The sequence below is a fragment of the Caretta caretta genome, chromosome 1 (genome assembly GCF_965140235.1).
Source record: "Caretta caretta isolate rCarCar2 chromosome 1, rCarCar1.hap1, whole genome shotgun sequence".
NCBI classification, from domain to species: Eukaryota; Metazoa; Chordata; order Testudines; family Cheloniidae; genus Caretta; species Caretta caretta.
In genome coordinates this window covers 305,522,090-305,545,781 of record NC_134206.1, presented here as the reverse complement: position 1 = coordinate 305,545,781, position 23,692 = coordinate 305,522,090, and the positions used below count along the sequence as shown (strand labels likewise).

At 39.5% G+C, this 23,692-nt stretch overlaps 1 protein-coding gene across 21 annotated transcripts in view; it reads right to left on the bottom strand.

Moving 5' to 3' along the window:
- The window catches only part of FOXP2 (forkhead box P2), a 557,106-nt gene that overhangs the window by 78,824 nt on the left and 454,590 nt on the right, over positions 1 to 23,692 (bottom strand). The window contains exon 3 of one of the 21 annotated variants that reach the window (XM_048836127.2): positions 21,959 to 22,029. The exons of the other annotated variants lie outside the window; for them this stretch is intronic. The gene's annotated coding sequence lies outside the window, so the exon portion shown is untranslated. The remainder of the gene's footprint in view (positions 1 to 21,958; positions 22,030 to 23,692) is intronic. 21 annotated transcript variants of the gene reach the window in all.

Here is a 23,692-nt window from a genome sequence, read left to right as displayed (position 1 = left end):
TTATGATAAATTCATACTCATTTTCAAAACATATGTATCAAGTATTAAACATCATATTTAATATAACCTATTATAATGGATAATGGTATTTGAGGTTTACAATATATCCAATACAGTCAATGCATATGTTATATATATGATAACCTTCAAAAATATTAGCCCAATTTTCTGCTGGTGTAAACAGGTGCAATTCCCTTGACTTCACTGGAGCTGCACCAATATAAACCAATAGAGAATATGATCCTATGTTTTAATAGCCCATATATACTGAATAGTATACTCCTTTATTCACAAGAAATATGTTACATATTTATGATTCAATTAAGGGTCTAGAACCAGAGTCGCTTGGGAGGCATGGCGGTTTAGGTGCACCACCTGAGTGATAGTACATAGGGTAGGAGCAGGCATAATGCTTTTAGGAAGAAAATGGTAAAGGAAATCTTTGCAACACCCTTAGGAAAAATGGCTAGATACTGTGGCAGTGAGAATCCAAAAAATTACCAGAGATAGTATTTAGATCGAAAGAGAACTTGTGCCCACCCTCAGCGCCAATGTCCTGGCACTCCCAATTTGTCTAGACCTACCCTCTCTGATGACATCGCTAGCTGATGTTCCTTATATTAAAGCAGTACTGTCTATTGCAATGTGGCCATCTCTTGACAGGAGTGCTAGAAGGACAGATACTCCTTATCCTCCTCTAGACCCCACCATCCCACCTTGGGGCAATCATAATTTGGGCTGTAATTAGCATTCAATAACTATGCATATTCTTATATTCTGGATTTTTCTGAATATTGATTTAAGATACAGAAGTTTATAATGGTTATCTCATACCACGTCTTTTTCAACATATCATTTGCAAGAAAGAGAATTTCATGCATGACCATCTGAAGCACAACATATTCCACACCATTTAGGTCAGATTACAGAATTATTTCAGGTTCTCTTTTTTCATATTAGTCACTTCCACTTTATTTAAAATTTACCAGGCACCTCACTACTGAGAAATATTCTGGTTTAAATATTTGACATTTCTTGAGTTGCTCATCTTTTGTTTAACGACCAACCTTTTATATGGATATAAAACAGTGTTTAAGATGTAGTTTTGTTTCCTCTGACTCAATAGACTTTCACTATTACTAGTGGTAAACTAGTTTCATTGAAAGGTTTCCAGCATTACAGGTAATGTAAAGTCCATTAGGTCAGGCTCTTCATAGCATGACATGCAGTAAATTACAAGTGCTTCAAGCAGCTCAGTGAATTACAGTTCATCACTTTGAAAGGTTTCCGACTACAAGACTGCAGATATCAGATCTGGCAGTTAGGATCCAATTAACACTTTGGTCAGAATAATCAGATTGCATGTGTAAGACTTGTATAATTCATTTATTGCTTCCATGCATCTTCTGTCTGTAGGTAAATTTGTTGCTGTTATTTCAAAGCTTGGAATCAGTATTTCACTTGCCTTTAGGTTATATTTCAAGTTCTTTTGCAGTGCAATGATGAACTCTCCCTGTTACAGCAATTTAGATCACTTGTCCTGTAGATATTACTGCTTGAGAAATGGTTTGTTTCTGGTAGTTTTGTTTTGCACTCTTCCCGTGTCATTATATGTCTAGAAAAAAATTGCTAGCAATTTTTACTAGGCACGTTTTATTTAATGTAACAGAGACAGTTTTCTCCAATGTGATCATTGTGAATCTTGCATAACAGCCATATACACTGTCAATGACATATGCAATGGCATTTACATGTGTACTGTCACGCAAAATCATTTCCTGCTACACTGGATATAATACAATGACTGAATGAAAAAGCATTCCGATTTGGTGATATCATTTTTCTAGCCATGGTCAGTGTGTACAGAGGTACTTCAGTGTAAACCTAATCAGTGCAGAATAATACATTTCAAATTTTGTACTTTTAGCTAGCACTTTGTGGCCACTTCCAGGTAACTGGATAAGAATCCTTGGAAAGAACTCAACCTGCCCCGTTGTATCTCACCTCTTCTATGGCAGTAATAAACATATACACAAATACTGTACATTTTAAAACTAAAACCCAGCACATTGGAGGGGAAAAAGACTAAAGACATTTCCTATTGGCATATCAGATGCATTATATTTCATTTCTCACTACACACTAATCATGCTTAAGTTATTGTGCCTTTTTCCCTTCTGACAAAGCCAGATATATAAAAGGTTACATTTGATTCATCTATACAGTAATGTATATGTAAATTTTCCAGGATCAGGACATGAATTTCAAACTTCCTAGGAACAACAAATAAAATAGCATTTAATATATATTTTCCAGTTTGCAATGTACATTCACAGAACAAAAGTTCCCTAAAGGCCTCTAAGGACTCAAGATATGGGTAAGGGGATATGGAACCTATCACTCTAAGTTGCCACTGTGAATCTTACCCAAATCTATGGTGACCAAAAATCATTATCATCCAATAACTGTTTGATGGCCTAAAAGATTTGGTGGTTTCAAATTCAGTTTCTAGTGGACTGAGATCCTCAGCAAAAAAATTACTGGAATGGAACTAGTCACAGACAGACAATTTCTCTTGAACATGCATATTAAAACGTTCTTTTCTGAAGATGTATCGGAGTGACTAAAAGTATTACTCATTTCACATGGATATTGGAGAAAACTGGTGTAGGATGCTAAGGTGTGGGATAACTTCAGCATTGTTGTGTTGCTCAAGAAAACACGTGGCATCAAATTTCACTGATTTGGGTTTCTATTGATGCAGGAAACTAAACTGGAAGATTTTTCAGTGCTTTTATTTGAACCCCCAAACTCCAAGCAAACCTTATGTGAACCCTAGTGAAATACTGCCCCCTCAACACACACAGCTCCCAGCGGATCTGAAGTACCACGCTCCCACCCGCCTATCCAGAGCCCTCCCAAAAGATCTCAAGTATCACCACCAGTAAACTTCCAACCTGCAATTTACATTAGGTTTTTCTGTGCAGTTTGATGGATTGATGCCCTCAGCTCTGCTCCCGTAGTCTTCAAGGGGTACAAGACTGGACTGCCTTCAAGAGTTATTACCACAAGGAAAGGGATGGATGGCAAATGACTCTGTTACCTCCAGCCCACCAAAAAGAAACTTCTGTTCCTTTCCTAGCTCAAAGCAGGCAGGCATGAAACAATTCTTCTGCTAGATAACAATGACAGTAGTGGCAACTCCACCTACCCAGGGACAATCTTGAGCATATGAGCCACCAGGCTGAATTGAGCAGCTGCGGCAGCAAATTGTTTTTTTCCTCCTCCCCTGGCCGAAAAATCACAGACCTCAATAACAGCAACCCAAGGATACTTTGCAGAAAATTTGGGAGAGAGGAAGCAGTAAACATTTTTGTTACATCCCCATCGCCAAAAACACCAATAACCAGACAGATCTGTGTTGTGTTGTTCTAGGTGACCTGTGATTGAACCCCACTGCCACTGAAATGACTATAAAGACACTGTAGGGGACAGAGGAGAGATGATGAAGACGACAGCGGCAGACTTTTGGAGTGAGGAAAATAAAAATGAATGGCTTAAACATTTTATTTACTTTTTAAAGTAGTCTTGATTTCTTATTTTTACTTTTTATAGTTATGAGTCACTATTGTATGTTTAAATCTTTTTTCTTTTCTAATTTCCATCAATATTCAGATTGATAAGTTTTCATGAATTTGTCTGAGAGAGGGTTAAATGAAATCTGAGTTAGGATTCCGGCATGAATATTGAGCAGAGTTGGCCAACCTGTGGCTCTGGAGCCACATGCGGCTCGTCAGAAGTTAATATGTGGCTCCTTCCCTTAAGCCTGCCATGCCCTCATGCCCCACGCCCCCGCCCCGAGCCTCCTGCATGCCACGAAACAGCTGATCGGGAGGGATGGGGAGGCGCTGATTGGCAGGGCTGCTGGTGGGTGGGAGACACTGGGAGTGTGTGGGGGAAGCTGCTGGGGATCTCTCCCATCAGCATAAACTACCTCTGCGAGATGCGGAAGCTACGTTGGCAGGAGAAACTCTCCTGCTGACATAGTGCTGTCCACACCGGCGTTTGTCAGTATAATTTATGTCATTCAGGGGTGTGAATAAGCCACACCCCCTGAGCAACATAAATTATGCAGTCAGAAACTGTAGACATAGCCTGAGTGTCACAGATAAATACAAGGTGGAACAGATTGCTTAGTAAAAGTAGACGACACCTATTTCAAGGGACCATTCAAGGTGAAGTAGTCCATTAACACTCCTTCAGTCATGGGGGAGAAGGAAGGGAAAGCAACTGGGGGAGGAGGGTTGTTAATAGTTGCAATATGCCATAAATCCAATGTCTTTACTCAATCTGTGATTTTTAGTGTCTAGCAAACTTATGAATTAAAGTCCCAGGCTTGTCTTTTGAAGAGGCTGTACAGATTTGCGTTGAGAATGAGGATTGAGAGATCAGATATAGAGTGATCGATCTGTGAAAACTGTTCACCCACAGGTCATGTAGTCTTCTTTTATTTTTCTGTGTGAGTTCATTCAAGAGTGTAATGATTATCTGGTTTTACCGACATCGTTGTTACTGGGGTATTTAGTGCACTGAATGAGGTACACCACAGGCTGTGATAGGCATGTATAGGACCCGTGGATCTTGAAAAGTGTTTTGTGGGCAATTTGATCATCTTAGCAGTGGGGATCTGTGTAAAGATTTGGCACCTGTTGTTCCGGCTGGGTCTGCCGTTGCTTTGAGTTGGTGTGTCCTGGTCTGTAGGGAGCTTGCTTCTGATGATGAGCTTGGAGAAGCTGGGGGGTTGTTTGAAGGCCAAAAGACAGGGTCTAGGAAAGATTTTTTTCAGGATGTGGTTTCCATCAAGTACGGGTTATATATGTTTATCTTTGTCTATTTATATTTTTCCCAAAAGCAACAGAACAACAATATTTTTTCTGTTACTGCAATTGACATTGGTTACTGCAGATATTAAGAAAATAAAAATCTGTAATCATATTTTAATATCTCGTCTCGTATTTGATTTAAATTCATGGATGCATGTACTGATGTACCAATCAGATATTCACGGCACCTGTAGTGAAATGGAGCTAAACTGAATCCATGAGAGTTACAAGAATATCAAAAAGCAGAATTGTTTGTCTCATGATTCTACAGCTCTAAATAGATGCTAATAGCAAGATGTGTGTTACTGTTAGTCTCCCAACATCACATGAAGTAACTTGTTCTTCGTTACCTGTCCACAGGATCTACCATGAAGAGGAAATAAAGCTGGGAAACAATTAAAAAATTTAAGGAAATGTATACCCTTTTCTGAACATAGTTCTACAGATCCCGATGTTTCAACATGCGTAAGCAAGCCAATTAGATACAAAAGAGACATCTGGAAAAATCCTCATAACCCATTAATTAATGGATATCATTTGGTGGTACTTTTGGACTATAATTTCTGATATGTACCATTAGTTTAATATCATTAGAAGAAGACGGACACACCATTGGAGTACTATGTGGAGCTGGCATAATTTGACAGGGCATCAGCATAAAAAATACAGGGAAATTAAAGTGAAATCCTGATTTTCTAATGGTCTTGGGAACACCAGAAACAGATAAATACAGGGGCTGAATTTTAAAAATCTATTTTTAGGGTTCATTGATCCTACAAGGCAAACTTCAAAGTCTTTCTCCTCAACAAGACCAGTTTCTCCAGTTTTAGAGGATGCCAGCCAGTTTACGCAAAGCCAGCTGGCACTTTCTCTTCTGGATGCTACAGGTTTCCTCAAGCCTAGAGCTAATCCTCTTCACTGCCAGTGAACTCTGCAGATATTAAAAGGGCTGTGAAAAGGGTCACCAACTAAAATGGTTTCTTTGAAGCTGGATGGTCTACAGTGTTGGCTGACAGGTGATATTGTTCTGGCATTGCATAGTCCTGGATGAGCAGTGAAGAAAAAATTATGGCTAGCCTAAGGCCAGTGGTTGGTACTGACAAGGCTCACTACAAATTAACTGGTGGTTTGGGTTAAATAGAGTTCAGTAAACTGCACTACCAGGCTGCACTGTAACTAATGCTGTATATTACTTCCTAGAGGTAAAAATGTACTGGCAAATGAGAGGAAAAAAGACTCTGGATCAAATTTAGCGTTGGCATAAGAAGGCACAAATCTTACTGATGTCAATAAGCCAGGGCTGTATTTAGCCTCATAAGTGGTACCATGCAGCATGTGAATATATTCAGCTGTTTGCCCATTCAAATAGAAGTGCTGTCTCACATAACCAAAGAAGAAGGCAAAACCATTTAGCAAGCTTCCAGCAACTGCACCTGCTTGAACAATTTGGACACTGCTCATTTAAAAATACACTAAGAATACTGATAAAATAGGAGGAATTGTTCAATGGAAACCAGAGTGGGGTAACAGCTTCACCAACAGCAGAGAAATCTCTCTGTCCTTCAGTATGAATCCTGAAATCACATACAAAGGCATGTTTAAAGCAAGGAGCCAATGCTGGGATGCAATTCTTGGAGGACAAGAGTGAGACCATGAAACAAATGTCCATCCAATAAATGATGCTACACCAAGTGACAGTCTCACAAAGACTCATGACAAAAACAGCAAGGGGAGGAAAAAGCAACAAGAAAAAACTAATGATAAAAAGTAGCAAGAAGCCAAAACATCTTCAATGATATAACCAGTGAATAGAAGTACAGGCTTCTTGATATGAGAACCTAAAATAATCAGCCATCCCTGGGTAGGGTAACCAGACAGCAAATGTGAAAAATCGGGACGGGGTGGGAGGTAATAGGAGCCTATATAAGAAAAAGACACAAAAATTGGGACTGTCCTTATAAAATCAGGACATCTGGTCACCCTAACCCTGGGACTTCTGTCACATATGCAGAGATACAGAATATTAGCACTACATATGATAAAGAAGCATAAATAAACCCAAATCAAATCCACTAACCTGGTGGTTTTCTTATTTTCCTCCCTTCTTCCATTTCTACTTCTCTCCTTTCATCTCTGATTTTCATTCTTTTCTGTAACTTGTGTATTCCATTTTCTCCATTCTCGCCAGTTCTCCTTTCCATTCTATTTTGTTCACTTTCCCGCTTTGTCTTTCCATTTCCCTCTTTCCTATTGATTCCCTTTCTCAGTCCCAATTTCCCAGGTTCCCCTTCCTTCTTTTTTTCCCCTCAAAGAACTTGATGCTATGCTTATTCAAGTCAGTGACAAAGCTCCCATTGTCTTAAATGGCACAGGATCGGGATCAAAATCCCACATACTTGTCTTCCTCCCACAAAAGCTCTCTCCCTTCTTCAAAATGTTCCAATTCTTCCTTCTCTTCATCCCCAGAATTTCTTCTCCTTTTCTCACACCTCCTTACTCACTCTGCCTCTATATTTTCTACTGAAGTTCCCTTTTCTCCCAGATCAAGGGCTCCCTCTCTATATGTCTCCCCTTCCCTCCCACACATCAAGGTCCCTCTTCCTCCACTCTCACTCTCTCCCCATCTCTCAAGCACCCACATGCAATTCTGAAGTATTCTTCGCCTGTCATTGGATCATTAGTCCAGAGGATGAGAGGCTGTCTCAAGCAACCACTGCTGAGCACATGCAAGTCAGCACTGGTGTCACAAGCCATCTCCTATCTCGGTTCTTGTTCAGTGCTAGCGAATCCACTCTGCCTTCTGTACTCTTCAGTGAGGATAGGTCTACACTACAGACTTACACTGGTATAATTACATGACTGAGGGGTGGGAAAAATCTACAGCCCTGAGTGATGTACTTATTCTGAGTTAGACCCCGGTGTAGACAGCGCTACATTGGTGGGAGAGATTCTCCCACCGACATAGCTACTGCCTCTTGTGAAGGTGGATTAACTAAACTGACAGAAGAAGCTCTCCTGTCAGCATAGGAGCCTCTTCACTTAAGCACTACAGTGGCGCAGCTGTCTCGGTGCAGTTGCACCAATGAAGCATTTTAAGTAGGGGCATTGCCAGCAGATTGAGGGACGTGATCATTGCCCTCTATTCGACATTGGTGAGGCCTCATCTGGAGTACTGTGTCCAGTTTTGGGCCCCACACTACAAGAAGGATGTGAAAAAATTGGAAAGAGTCTAGTGGAGGGCAACAAAAATGATTAGGGGATTGGAACACATGAGTTATGAGGAGACGCTGAGGGAACTGGGATTGTTTAGTCTGCAGAAGAGAAGAATGAGGGGGGATTTGATAGCTTCTTTCAACTACCTGAAAGGGGGTTCCAAAGAGGATGGATCTAGACTGTTCTCAGTGGTAGCAGATGACAGAACGAGGAGTAATGGTCTCAAGTTGCAGTGGGGGAGGTTTAGGCTGGATATTAGGAATACCTTTTTCACTAGGAGGGTGGTGAAGCACTGGAATGGGTTACCTAGGGAGGTGGTGGAGGTTTTTAAGGTCAGGCTTGACAAACCCTGGCTGGGATGATTTAGTTGGGGATTGGTCCTGCTTTGAGCAGGGGGTTGGACTAGATGACTTCCTGAGGTCCCTTCCAACCCTGATATTCTATGATTCTAAGCATAGATCCGCCCTGAGACCAAAAAATAAAAATAATTAAAAAAATGAGTACAGTGAGTGTGGGAAAGCTGATGACAAGGAGAACAAGAAGAGGAGGCTGTCATCAACTGGTTTCTTAGCAGTCAGATCAGTGCCCTCTACTCTAGTGGTAGCAGCAGGCACAGATTAAACAAACCCGAGAAAACACTGCTCCCATAGAATAATTTAAATGGAATGTGGAGGTAATAGCGGGACAATCCTAGGAAACACATGACAGTTGGCAAGCCTGGGAATTTTTTTGTGTGTGAGCTGCTATGTAAATGTGTAGTTGCTATAGTAATTTCATAAGAGTTTCTGAATAGTTTAAGTTTGACAAATACTGCTGCAGAGTTTGGAATAATTTGTCAGCACTTTTATTGTTCATGCTCCTTTTGGGTATATAATGGAAAAGTGGGGTTACTTGGACACGAGGAAACTGGAATAATGGATCGTTAGAGAATTAATACATGTGTTTCATATTGTAGTCCAAACAAAACAGTCCTGTGTAAACAGCATAAACAGTAATTTTCTAAAAAAGAAAAAACAGAACAGCCGTGTTAGTCTGTATTCGCAAAAAGAAAAGGAGTACTTGTGGCACCTTAGAGACTAACCAATTTATTTGAGCATGAGCTTTCGTGAGCTACAGCTCACTTCATCGATGAAGTAAGGTGCCACAAGTACTCCTTTTCTTTTTTTTAAACATATATTTTTTAATCAAAATCTCTTTAAAAGTTTTTGGGAAAAAATTACAGAATTATGGTAAGTATTTAAATTATATTCACCTATTTCTAGATTAATGTCAAATAAGCGGTAAAACGGATGGATAAAATTATTGGTAATCTCTTTAGCCATTCATTTGATAAGCCATAGAGTAATGAGCTGTTAAAACTATACTGATAGCTTTTTAAAAATGTTAACACAACTTTTCTGCTGAGTATGTATTTGTAATGTTTTCTTGCACATCCCATGTTGTCAAATTTGGAGGGTGAGAAAATGTGAAGAGACAAAAGCAAAAACAAATATTGATGGATAAATGTACCAGATATAGTTATCTATATAGTTTATAGTGCAGATGACATTAAACTGGGAGGAGAGGTAGATACGCTGGAGGGTAGGGATAGGATACAGAGTGACCTAGACAAATTAGAGGATTGGGCCAAAAGAAATCTGATGACGTTCAACAAGGACAAGTACAGAGTCCTGCACTTAGGACGAAAGAATCCCATGCACCGCTACAGACTAGGGACCGAATGGCTCGGCAGCAGTTCTGCAGAAAAGGACCTAGGGGTTACAGCGGACGAGAAGCTGGATATGAGTCAACAGTGTGCCATTGTTGCCAAGAAGGCCAATGACATTTTGGGATGTATAAGTACGGGCATTGCCAGCAGATCGAGGGACGTGATCGCTCCCTTCTATTCGACATTGGTGAGGCCTCATCTGGAGTACTGTGTCCAGTTTTGGGCCCCACACTACAAGAAGGATGTGGAAAAACTGGAAAGAGTCCAGCGGAGGGCAACAAAAATGATTAGGGGATTGGAACACATGAGTTATGAGGAGACGCTGAGGGAACTGGGATTGTTTAGTCTGCAGAAGAGAAGAATGAGGGGGGATTTGATAGCTTCTTTCAACTACCTGAAAGGGGGTTCCAAAGAGGATGGATCTAGACTGTTCTCAGTGGTAGCTGATGACAGAACAAGGAGTAATGGTCTCAAGTTGCAGTGGGGGAGGTACAGGTTGGATATTAGGAAAAACTTCTTCACTAGGAGGGTGGTGAAACACTGGAATGTGTTACCTAGGGAGGTGGTGGAATCTCCTTCCTTAGAAGTTTTTAAGGTCAGGCTTGACAAATCCCTGGCTGGGATGATTTAGTTGGGGATTGGTCCTGCTTTGAGCAGGGGGTTGGACTAGATGACCTCCTGAGGTCCCTTCCAACCCTGATATTCTATGATTCTATGCTTTGGCTAGTAAGTTCTAGGGCCTGATTAACCACAGTGTTACTCCAGTTTCATCATTGTCAGATGTCTGGCATTCAAAGCACATCCATAAAAGCTCAGCTGTGTTGGTCTGGGCATTTTCATATCGTCGACTCAAGAATACCCAAGGCCATATATTATGGTTAGCTAAATCTAGGCGCCCATTCTCATGGTGGCCCATACAAATGATATAGACACACTGAAGTCAAACTTGAAAGCATGTCAAATTGACCTCAGCAACTGGGAAACAACAGCCCACAACAGAGCAAGGTGGTGACAGATTTGCCGGTAACCACGTTCAAGCAAGGTGCATTAATGCCTTATGTGAAAAACATGAACAGGACAAAGGATGGATATGACAGCCTGCAATGGTCGTGGACAATCTTGTCTGTCTCACCATGTTTACAGTTTTCGCATTAGTCTCATCTCACGTATATGGGTTCACATATAGGGTTTGCTGAATTCTCATACATCAACATCGATGTGAGATTCCATCATCCAGCTTTCATGATTTCAGTGGGAGTTGAACTTGCATGACACTGGAACAATACTGTTCTGAATCAGGACCCCAAACTGATGCCTGTTTTTTCAAAGCTAACTTTTTCTTCTCAAACTTGTATCTCACTTTTTAAAAGCTCATTTCCAATCAAGGGATGTTTCACTGGAAATTTCTGGATTTGATTAAAAAAAATTAACTTTTTCTGATGGAATACGTTTCTGCGCATTTAACCCACATTGGATTTTTTTCATCAACTGAAACAAATATGCATTCAAAGCTGAAAAACACATTGCCCAGGGTGAGAGCCTCACTCCTGCTCTGGCCTCTTTACATTAAGTAAAAGGACTGGCATGGTTCAAAAAGACTTTAAAATCCCCAGTTCTGGCCCCGGGAGGATTCCATAAGGCTGGCTTCCAAGGACCACCCACAAGCCCTGGTGCAGGGTAAACTGGGAAGTGAGAGGTGTGTGTCCATGCTGGGCTGTATCACACAGAGCTGCAGAGATTCTGAGTAGTGCTGCCACGAACAGGGCAGCCTGGGGAAGCTGGCAAGACTATTAAGTTGAACTCAGAGGCAGCTCCAGACCCTGGAGCAGCCCAGGATCAGGGAGGTACAAAGGTGACTTAAAACCACCTTAGTATCCCCTCTCCCAGGCTGCAATTCTTATAAGATGTGAGAATCTTACCCATCCTGTCTACATGCAACCAAGTGTTTGCATGCACACACATAATCAATTAAGCACTTATCTGCCCATGTCTTGTGAAAATACCCGATTTGTGCAAACACATTTCACTGCATATGCACAATTGCTCTACCTCGGGACGGTGGATATCATAGGCTGGGGGAGGCTGTGCCTCCCTAAACACCCTGGTGTGGCCCCGCCCATGATCTGCCCCCAGACCGCCTCCTGCAGTTCCCGGTGCGATGCCCTGGCCCACGCCGGCAGGGGCTGGGGATGGCCGACCTGCCGCAGGACTTGGGGCGGCTGGCGCTGGGGCCATGGCCACCTTGCGCTCTGGGCCTGGGACTAAACCGGTGGATGGGTGCATGCACACCTGAAATGGAGTACCCAGAAAGACACTACTCGAAGAAATTCAGCTTCCAGCTCCTGGATCTAGTTATGCGTTTGGCAGCACAATAAAAAAGCCCCCAACTATCATATTTCTTTGCCAGGTGTAAGTATCTATACACCGTGCTCAAATCACTTCTCAACTTTCTTTTTGACAAACTGAATAAGTTGAACTCCTTCAGCTTCACATTGTTAGGTTTGTTTTCAAGCCCCTGATTATTTTTTACCCCACCTCTGAACAGTCTTCAGTATTTCCACATCATTCTTGAAGGATGTAAGAGCCTGATACAGTATTCTAATCATAGTCTTACAATACTGTGTACAGAGGTAAGTTCACTGTCCTCTTAAACTACAGATCAGGGCTTCACTTTCCAGTGATTAGGTGACAGAGTGTATAAAGCTGCTGAAATCCTCACAACCCTTTACCAGTTGACCCGAAATAGCACGTTCCCACATCACCATCAGCTGTGGCAAGAGGCTTTCCAAAACATAGACAGTAGACCTGATCCTGCTCACATCGAAATGAACAGGAAACCACTGACTACAATGGGAGCAGGACTGAACTTATTCTTGATGGGATATCCCCATAATTAAGCTGCTGAAACACACAAACTAATTTAAGCACATACAGTATTTTCATACAATCACCGCAGCAGCAGTAAACTGCAAAGAATTTTAGTGATCTACTGACTCAGAAATAGATTACAAGTATTAACTTAAGTTACAAGCATACAAATAAGTTACAAGCATACAAACATTTGATGTCAGGAAACAGGTTCTGGTGACACACTGATTACGGTAGAGATAGGAAACACTTAAGTTCAAAACTTCGAATGTGATATGCATTTGATTTTTTCCCTTTTATCATTTTAATGATATACTAATGTTCTGAGATGTCAAAATAACTGTAAAAATCATAAATATGAGGTAAGGGACTATTCCAACAACATGAAAAATTCTAGTTCAGAAATGACAAAGAATATAAAGCTGTCATCACACATTTGCAACAAGCACATAAACAGAAAAATATATGCTGTAAAATCACTCATTTTAAGTATGAATCTTCAAGTAAAGTTAGAAGATTACCTTCATTTTATCTAATTCATCCTGCAACATTTACAGGATGAAACATACAGAGCCATGTAGCATATTAGAACATAAGAATGGGTCAGCCTAATGGTCCCTCTAGCCCAGCATCCCTGTCTTCCAACAGCGACCAATGCCACATGCTTCAGTTCAGAGGGAACGAACAGAATGACCGCACCACACCTTTAAGCGGGAGTGGGAGTGAGGGAATGGGGGATTTGGCTGGCTGGCTGAATGAAGGGAACAGTTCTTTATGGCCAGAGGGTGGGAGATGAAAACTGTTGTAAAGGGGTCAGCATGGTCACTGACTCATCACCTAGGAATGAAGGGTTTCCAAGGGGCAGCCCTGTGCTTGAAGCCTCCCTTTTAGCAGGCTGAGGCAGGACCCACCCTCCCTCCCCTTTAGGTGGTAAAATACCAGGTTTGGACAAGACCTGCTATGGGCATTGCACTGGCTGCCTCTTTTTTAGGGAGGTTGGGAAGGAATTTTTCCTTTACTACCAGATTGGCCTAGGTGCAGTTGTTGTTTTTTTTTTCCACTTTCCCCACAGTGTGTTCAGGAAGGGCTTTGATCATGCGTGGCAGGAAGGGTAGTAGGCAGTATGTCGCAACTCATTATTTATGTGTAGGGTGGATGTCCAGTGCAGGTACTCCATAGGAAAAAGTGATACAGTGACTGGATAAATGGCTTGGAAAAAGACTTAAAAGTGCTGTTCATTAAAGGAATGAATGGGAAGTGGTTGGGGACTCCTATGATTGGTATGGCAGGGAGCCAACTCCCCATTCTTTAGCCCACCTTAACCCTCCTGCGAGGGGGGTGGGGTGGATGGTAAGGTCCCAGCAATGGATTTGCTGGAGGAACCTGAATGGAATAAACATGGGATTACCTGCACTGTACACTTTTATCTGCCGGGTAGTCCCAGACGTCTCATAATAAAGTTGTGGCCTGATTAAACCCATGTCAAATGTCTTCTGTCCTTCTTTTGGTATAGCCAGACAACAGGCAATCATTGAGTAATTTATCCCATCATCCACTCCCAGCTTCTCACAGTCAGAGGCTATGGACACCCAGAGCATGGGGTTGCATCCCTGACCATCTTGGCTAGTAGCCATTGATGGACCTATCCTCCATGAATTTATCTAATTCTTTTTTTAATCCTCTTATATTTTGGTCTTCACCACATCCTCTGTTAATAAGTTTCATAGGTTGACCATGTGTTGTGTGAAGTATTTTCTTCATTTTTGTACACTTACAGCAATTTCAGTATCATATTGGTCCAGTATATCTTTATTACCTTAAACTTTTTATATAACATCTCTTGCACTAGTGTGCATTTTAATAAGTCTGTCACTACACACATATAAAAGATTAAATATGGTTTTTTTGGGGGAAAATAAATTACCCCGATAGTCATTTATTACACCTTGCACACCATTTCTTAGAGAAACACAATTAAAACCTCTAATCTGGCAATGAACCATGCATGTTTTTAACTATATGTATAAGAGTAATTCTAATGACTACTCAATAATATAAACTTGAAGTATGTGCATAACTCTTTGCAGAACTGGGGCCATAGAGTTGTATTAACAATTCTAATGATTTCTTATTTTGTTGTGCTTGTAGCACCTTAGAGACTAACAAATTTATTTGAGCATAAGCTTTTGTGGGCTACAGCTCACTTCATCGGATGCACAGCATCTATGAAGTGGGCTGAAGCTGACCAAAGCTTATGCTCAAATAAATCTGTTAGTCTCTAAGGTGCCACAAGTACTCCTGTTCTTTTTGCAGATACAGACTAACACGGCTGCTACTCTGAAACCTGTTATTTTGTTGTGTTTCTTATGTAGAATTTTGCCGTTTAAAGGTTTTCATTGAATCTATCCTGCAATTCTCTTAATGAAGTTCAAATATTATTTCATAGAGTATTGGATCTACTTTCTTTGAACTACTGTAAACCGTTCAATTTCCCATTAAAAATTGTATTTAGAGTGTAGACATGTGCACTACTGATTCAGCTATTTCTAAATAGATTCAAAACTGATTTTTTTCATATGCTGACATAAACATGGCGGCCAGTTTTCTGGCACTATGTATTTAATTGCATTAAAAAGTAATAGTGCAATTTAGTAAGAGGAAATTAATGAAGCAATGCTAGTAATGACAAAATTACTGAAATATTAACGTAATAATTACTGTACACTCATAAAAAGAAAAGGAGGACTTGTGGCACCTTAGAGACTAACAAATTTATTTGAACATGAAAGCTTATGCTCAAATAAATTTGTTAGTCTCTAAGGTGCCACAAGTCCTCCTTTTCTTTCTGCGGATACAGACTAACATGGCTGCTACTCTGAAACCTGGACACTCATACATGCTTATCGCTATCACTCGTACCATGCTTTCTCTGTAATATGTTGTTTAACTACATTTTTTGTGTACTGTTCTTACAATTGATAGTGATGAATTCTGGCATACAAAAAGGAGTACACACACTAATACAAGATGCTACACGTTTGTATCTAAGTGCCTGATCCAATTCAAACTGATATCAGTGAGAGTTTTACCATTGACTTCAACAGCAGCAAGACTGGTTCCTAAGATACTGACTCCGCCACTGGATCTTAATTGCAGGATCTGGACATAAGTATGTGCAAGAGTATTACCTTAAATATTACATTATTAGAGCACACAGCACATTAATACACACAATCGGTGGCAACGTCTGTGTAAAAAATTACTGAGACATGTGATAAACTGCAGGCATCTTTGACAGCCTCATCCTCATTCTGCCCTCTAATCCAGTTCCCCTAGGACTACCTTTAACTTTCCAAATGTATCAGTAGCTGGTATTATTTGGGTCTGAGGTACAAAGATGAGCAGTGTTCATTGTTGTACAATTTATGCCCTTAAGGCCCAATATCTTGTATCTGGGCTACAAGAGGAACTTTCCAGTGGGACAGCCACTACTGCTAGCCCTGGCAGATGCTCAGATATAGGCTCTTAAAATCATTGTCCTGGACATGCAGAAATAAAGACATGATGCAAGGGATGTGGTTGAATTAGGCTGGAAATGTATTAACTTAACTCATCTGGGAACTAACTGTCAGGAACTCATTTAGGGCAAGTCATCATTTCTTCCTTAATCATTTGCACCTGGTGAAGGGCTGCTATCAGCTCCCCAGCCTGTTGGTGGGACTCTACTGCCTTCCCCTTGGATGTGGGTTAAGGGGCTGTACCAGACATTAGGAGCGCCAACCTCATTCCCCAGCTTAGCTTCCCCTTAAATTCACTGACAACTCTGGTTTATCACGGAACCAGACACCCTATGGGACAAGTATCTGCACTGGACACCTGTCACCTGCTAGGTTATGACATCTTGAACCTAATCTTCTGGCCTACCCCACTGAGTCCCTGAGTTGCTGTGTGGCAGGCAAAGAAACCTGACCCGAGCCAGCCAATCTGGTTGTGAGAGAAAAAAATTCCTCCTCTGTCCCAAATAACACAACTAAAGCAATGTCTGCAGCAATCAAAAACAACAACAACAACCACCCTAGTTTTATGCCAATCCCAGGGATGGAAGGGTAAGACCTGCTAACCACATGGGAGAGGGACTCAGGCTGGAGGGGCAGGGTTTATATACCCTCTCCCAGGTCCACAGGGGCAAACGGCTTACCTGAGTCCCCCCTGGCCTGCACAACAGCTCACTTGATGCCTTCCCCTACCTCTCTCCTAGCCAGCCCCATCCCAATTCCTGAGGAAGGGGGGACCCTTTCCCACCAGTCTATATAAAACCTTCTCCCACCCCCTGCTTTGAGTTTGCAGGGCTTGTACTGTATTATAATGCAAACGTGAATACTATTTTAGGTAATTTTAAGGGTCTTTGTATTGTGTATTAGTTCCCTCTGACAACTGGACTCAATTCCAGGATGGTATAGAGGGTATAGAAGAAATTGTAAAGACAAGAAAAATAGAATGATACAAAGTAAATGGTGAGTCTGAAGTACTGGGAGAGTGAAGGGATAAGCAGTTTAGTACCAGAATCTAAATTGTTAGCCCCTCAGTGAAGGGACTGTGGCTGTTATTCTCTCTATAACCCCCCATAAATGCTATACAAATGTTAAATAAAGGTAACAAGTTGGAAGAAATTAGAGAAGGATTGTAGGGAAAGGAGGAAGATGGATTCAGGAGCAGACAGGGACACAAAAGACATGGATAACGGCTGGTATCAGTTAGTTAGTGTGGCAGGTGAACAGATAACAGATTGGCAAATTAACTATTCTTTTGGGCAGAGTCAGAGGGCACTTTCATACTTTTTTTTTCTTTGCCCAGGAATGAAGCCACAGCCATTCGCTATTGGGACTGATGAATGGCAACCTCATTTCAATGACCAAAGCCACACTCTAAGATAGTTTGCTTAATGAACCATATCCTGATGTAATTTTCACCACAGTTTATGTATGAAAGCATGAAACCACACTTTTCTTGTTTCAGATGTAAGGGTTTGAAGGATGTAACACCACATTTCTGCTAATACTTAATAAGACGATGACACAAGGCCTGATTTTCAGAAGAGGAGAACTGATGCCACTCAGAGCTTTTCTGAAAAACCATGTCCATAATCATTGGCAGATTCATGCTGTTTTACTCCACTAGGCATTGTTTATGAAAGAGGTTTCAGGACAAGTCAAATTTACAACTCTTGTAGTAATGTGCAACACAGGAGTGAAGCTTTAAAATAGCCTTACTGCACAACTTGCCAGCTGTGGAGATCCATTATGGTTAATAAAGCAGCGCATTGGTAATGTTTGGAAATCCCAGGTGATAGACAAATGTATTTCTATAACCATCAAGATGTTGTTCTGCCTTCTCTGTACCAAGAATGTCAAAATTTAAATGTTTAAAATTTAACATTAAGGGTTATGAAATCCCATAATATAATCAGTGATTTAAAACTTTGGGACACCATAAATATAGTACTGCCACTCCATTAAGATCCTGTTTCTGTAGAATTTAGACAAAACATCCCTGCAAGATCACCAACTGTAGCTTAGCCTACATACTGGTGAAAATGTGTATTATTACACTAGAGGTTAAAATGACAATTATAAACACAGTTATACCTAAAAATTCAAAGTTCATTTTTTTAAAATGGCATGCAAATCACTTTGCTAGACTGGTAACAGTTATGGTCACCATAAGTCTATCTGGTTGTACACACTGCATAACTAGTTATATTAACACCCTGAGAATTTCTGAGCAACTATAGTTTGTGTATCTTCAAAACTTTGAGGCTGGCTGTTTTTATTTAGTTATTTCTGAGCTTTTACTCACACAGTCTTTCTATAGATCTTATTCACAAATTCATTTTTACTGTGTTTCAGAGTTTCTGCTCTGTGTACTAAGGCATTATGAAAGATACACAAACCCTAATGTTAAAGTAGCAGCAATATATATATCCCATATGCAACAGCCTATGTGTTAAAGAGAAAAACAAATGCTTGACATATTTAAGGATGCACTTTTAGTTTAACTATTTATGAACAGTACAAAGATAGCCTAAAGTGTTTATATACATACCAGAATACAGATGATAGCCTTGTTTAAACAAAACAATTAGAATCACGTCTTCATGGTATTAGTATTATTTCCTGACATTGTTTATTGCTGCAAGGCTAAGACAGTTATCAGTCTGGGTTAATTCTTTAGCTGCCAAATTTTACAGAGGGGTCATATAGTGAAATGTAATGGAGATGCCAGAGAAGCTACACATCACAAGGTGAACACAGATGGGGCTGAGTCTGCAACTGGATCTACACTGGAATAGAGCTCCACTGAATAATGGTCTTTGATTACATGTAAGTATATAGTGATTTTCTTGATCTGATATATTTATCACTGTAAGGCTTAGTTCATGAATGATCTCAAAAATTAACACTTTATATTTTATATAGCTATATAAGCACAAACACCCTGTTGATTTGTATATATCTGTATATATCTATATCCACGCCCCTTTGTTTTCAGTTTAAACCAATTTTTACCGAAAAAATTCTGGGATTTACAAAAAGTATTATTAGTTTTTTTCTGATTTTCACCTTATTTTGTTTAATTCAAATAGAGAAAAAATAACTTGTTTTAATAGGAAAATACAATACATTGCATGAGATATATGTATTATGATACTGCATTAGTCTGTGTGTATATGCAAAGCTGCCTGTTGAAGTAAGGCTATGTATTAGTCTAGAAAATACACACAATAAACAAACAGGCACACACGCAAACTCTGAAGTACACGTGCATCTGAACATACTCATGAATCTCATGCCCACCATGTACACATTTCAAGCTGTTAGCAGATAACAGTTTAAAGATCTGACACACTAAAATGAGAAGAAAATGAAAATCTGTATCAGAATACATTTCAGAACACAAGGAAGTATTCAAAAGTTCTTAAAAAACAAAAATAGGAGAAAAGGATGAAGTTGAGTGTATGCGCTGCAAAGGGTGTGGCCCAATTATTAAATGTAAATATTTATAGGCTAATAGTTCTAAGTCTAAAATACTAAACTGTTTATTCAAATGAAAAGTTTTATTTGGGGATCAGAGATATATTGCTTTCTTAAACTCTGAGGTGGCACTGTGTTTTGAGTTCTGTTTCAGTTCTGCAGCAAACCTCATTGAATTTTATTCAAAGCATTAATCTACTGATTCATCTACTGCCCTTCCGTTCACCAAAATAAACCTTGATATTTACCCAGAAAAATTATTAATAGTTTTTTCCACTGATTTTCACCTGTTTTTATTGTAATAATTCCTGTGAAAAATTAAATAAAACCAAAACCAAAAGGCCCTATTTATATCTTATGTGGTTTGTAAGGTCATTCATGAACTCAGCTTTGCAATGACAAATACATTAGGTCATGAAATTCTTCTCTTCTTTTGGGATTAAATGAAGCTAAGATTCACTGTAATTATTACAGACGAGTTTGCCCTTGAGGTTACTGCCTCCCAAATTTTGTACAGGTTCTCCCAATAATCCTACCTCCTTAGAGAATTCTTTGCAATTATTTTGCATGATTAAAATTATTCTTGCTGTGTTTTAGTAATCTGTGGCCAACTTAATTTTTTTTTCATTCATACAGATTTGGTCAAACAGAATAAATTGCGTGCACCCAATTTATTTTACTATGTGATTTCCACATCTAGTTGACAGCTATGCCCACCCTTTATGGTATGTTAGAATTTGATATATATAGGAATTCAAGATAACCATGGGATGATTTCAATATACATTTTTCCACTCAGGCAGCTTCTAGATCCTATTGAATATGATATGGTATAGCATCCATTACTGGATAGTTAATACAGCAATACAGTTACTGGAAGTTACTGGATAGTTAATACAGCAAGTACATCTGAACTCTAGCAATTTTTAAGATAACTATGGGTCTGAATTTTGATGCAGGCAATGCACTGAGATTGCCCCTATCAGTGTTAGAATGATATGTTTGCAGGACAGATATCTGAAGGGAGGGAGCTTTCATCTTTGCTGGTGTTAGATGTAACTACAACTTTTCAGCTGCTGTTCACATTAGCTTTGCAGTTCATTGCATCCCACCCAAGGAAAGAGGCTGGGTATGCTCAGCAATTTTTTTTTAGCTCTTTGGGGTCACATAGAAGAAAATATTATCATTAATATAAAAGGTTACCACACACTTATGGCTCATATTCTAAACAAAGGAGTAAATTCATTTACCTCAACTCTGCTATATGTGTGTATTTATGATATATATAACGTGATGAGATAGTTGGATGGTTTCATTGAGTTTGGGATTGCTACACTATTCATAAATGATGAAACCATGTGCAGGCAATACAGGACTAAATACTGATCTAAGTGCAAGCTCAGATACCATTCTAAAGCAACTGTTTATAAATGCCGATATTTCAATGACAAATATTGTACCAGACACAATGGTACCAGTCACTAGTGTTATTTCAATTGTCTTCAACCCAAACTGGGATTATAGAGTAGTCACCATCAACATTATCACCAATGCAAAACTGTTGATAAATGTTGACTTTTTAATGACATCTGTTGTATTTGATATTCCGCAAGAATTAATAATGGGCAAATGGTCTTCATTCTCCACATTGTGCGTTTGGATAAGGTGTCTGAGATTATTATGGTTTGGGTTATCACCGCTATATAGATAGAATATTTACTTCTCTATTTCCATACCCTGATTTATGAAATGCCTAAGTGAATGCACAGCCAAACTTGAGAATGAATTATTAGACTTAAGGTTGAATCTGAATGAAATTGAAATTATGAAGCTGGTTTAGTTAAAGATGTATTTTCTTAGAGAGATATTTACATATATGGTCATACATTTTATCCTTGTATTGAACTGGCTAAAACAAGGTCATATAACCTGAAGTATTTTTATATTATTTCTCTCTTGGCAGACCAACAGTTTTTGACACCACAAACTACTTACAAGCTATCTTTTGGTAAAATAAAGTTTGCATGACCACCATGATTGAAAACTGAGATATCACAAAAGCACAAGGTAATTCTGATGCTGCGGCACATATAAGGCCAAAAAAAAAATTGCTCTCTGTTACTTTGTGTCACCCACACTATTGGACACAAAATAGAAGTGCTACCAGGTATTCTAACTATAGTCAGAGTAAAAACAAAATGTTAAAGTGAATGTGAGGGACAGAAACTGTAGTAATGAGGAAAAAATTCACTTACATTTATCCAAGATGGCTGTCGCTATTACTGTTGAAACACTGCTATGGGCTGAGGTCACATGACCCTGTAAGCTAAAATAGAGAAGCTTCAGCAAAGAGTAACTGAAGCTGCAGCACATTAAAAGACATTTTTAAGGTGAGTGGGGGTTGAGTGGAGTTTAATTTATAAGAACTATTTTCCTCAAGGCTGGCATCGTGACCTTAATTTTTGGTCACTTTTCAAGCCTTCAGGGAACAGTTCTTCAGCATTACGCTCAACTCTGCTATGTGTGCGTGTGTATGTGTTTTGCATATAATACATGATGTGATGGTATGATGGTTTCATTGGCACAAGTCTGGGGTTGCCATATTATTCACAAATAGTGAAGCCATGTGTAAATTATGCAGGACATCCCAAATACAAGTGGGATAAAACCTTTGTACCACACCATATCACCTGTTCTTTATGTGACATTTATTTAACAGAACAACGACTTTAGGAATATTTTAGAGAGTTTTAAAGATGTGATTGGTACTATTTTTCATACCTTTCCACTTGTAAAGCTAATTTTTAAAATTATCCTGAATCCAACACTACATGCCTCAAAGAGAGATGAAATTATAAATGTTAGAAAAATCAAAATTACTTAAAACAGTTCTTTGTATGAATTTCTATATTAATTTTAAGTTCTATTAAATCTGAATCTTCCAGGCCTGAAACAAGGGATATGTGTTCCAAAATACAGCTAAAATTTTCTCTTCCCTGTGGTATAAAGATTCTATTGCGAGCCGTGATATATAGCAAGATACCAGATTTCTCATTGCTTCAGGACTGAATACTGCCATTCCTGACACTCAAGCCAGTACAGTTCTGGGGAAATATCACACAGGAAGGAGGAAATAGAAAGTACTGTTGTGGGAAATTACTTTCTTTTTAAAATGGCAGATGTTAGAAGCAGCTCAGATGCTTGGAGTATAAAAATATGAAGATGGGTTAGTGGGCAGAGAGCAGTAAGTTGGTCAAATGCTTTGCAAGAGAAAATAAGCATATAGGCAATTTGAAAGGCAACACAACAACACACACATAAACATCACTGAACAAAAGCAACTACATTCTTTCCAAAAATAGGCTTCCTGTATTTTAGATATTTTTAATATTCTCAGTGATACAAAAACTTACCAAAACTAAGATGACAACCTAACAGAATGGCAAATACGATGGCTACAACATTTGTAATGTAATATACAGTATTTCACCTTTGGGTCACCAGTGATTCAAATCCTATTTAGGTTACAGCGAATTGAAAGTCTGATGAAGACCTGTAAGCCTGTGTGGAATCAGTAATTTCAAGTCCAGATATCCACATCACCAAAAAACACCATCAAAATCTCGAGCTAACTGGCATTGTGCACCCATGGCGGTGAGGCTAAGAAATGAGTTGACATGGAATGAATTGTTCTCTCCTCCCTAAAGATGGTGTATGCAGAGCTTACTTGGCTCTGTAGAGAAGCTTGGACTGCTGCTACTTGTACTGTATCTGTTCTGGCGATAGAAGACTTCAATCTCCAGGGCAATTAGTCTAGATCTGTTCATAAGCAGTAAATTAAAAAAGAGAGAGAGAGAGAACCTGAGTTTGACTCCCTGCTATCTTGCACCTGGTGTAGTCATTTATATCTGTGCACAAATGATAAAAAGAGCTACCAAATCAGAATAGTACAGTGTTATATCCACTTTGTACAGGTGTAAATGACTATC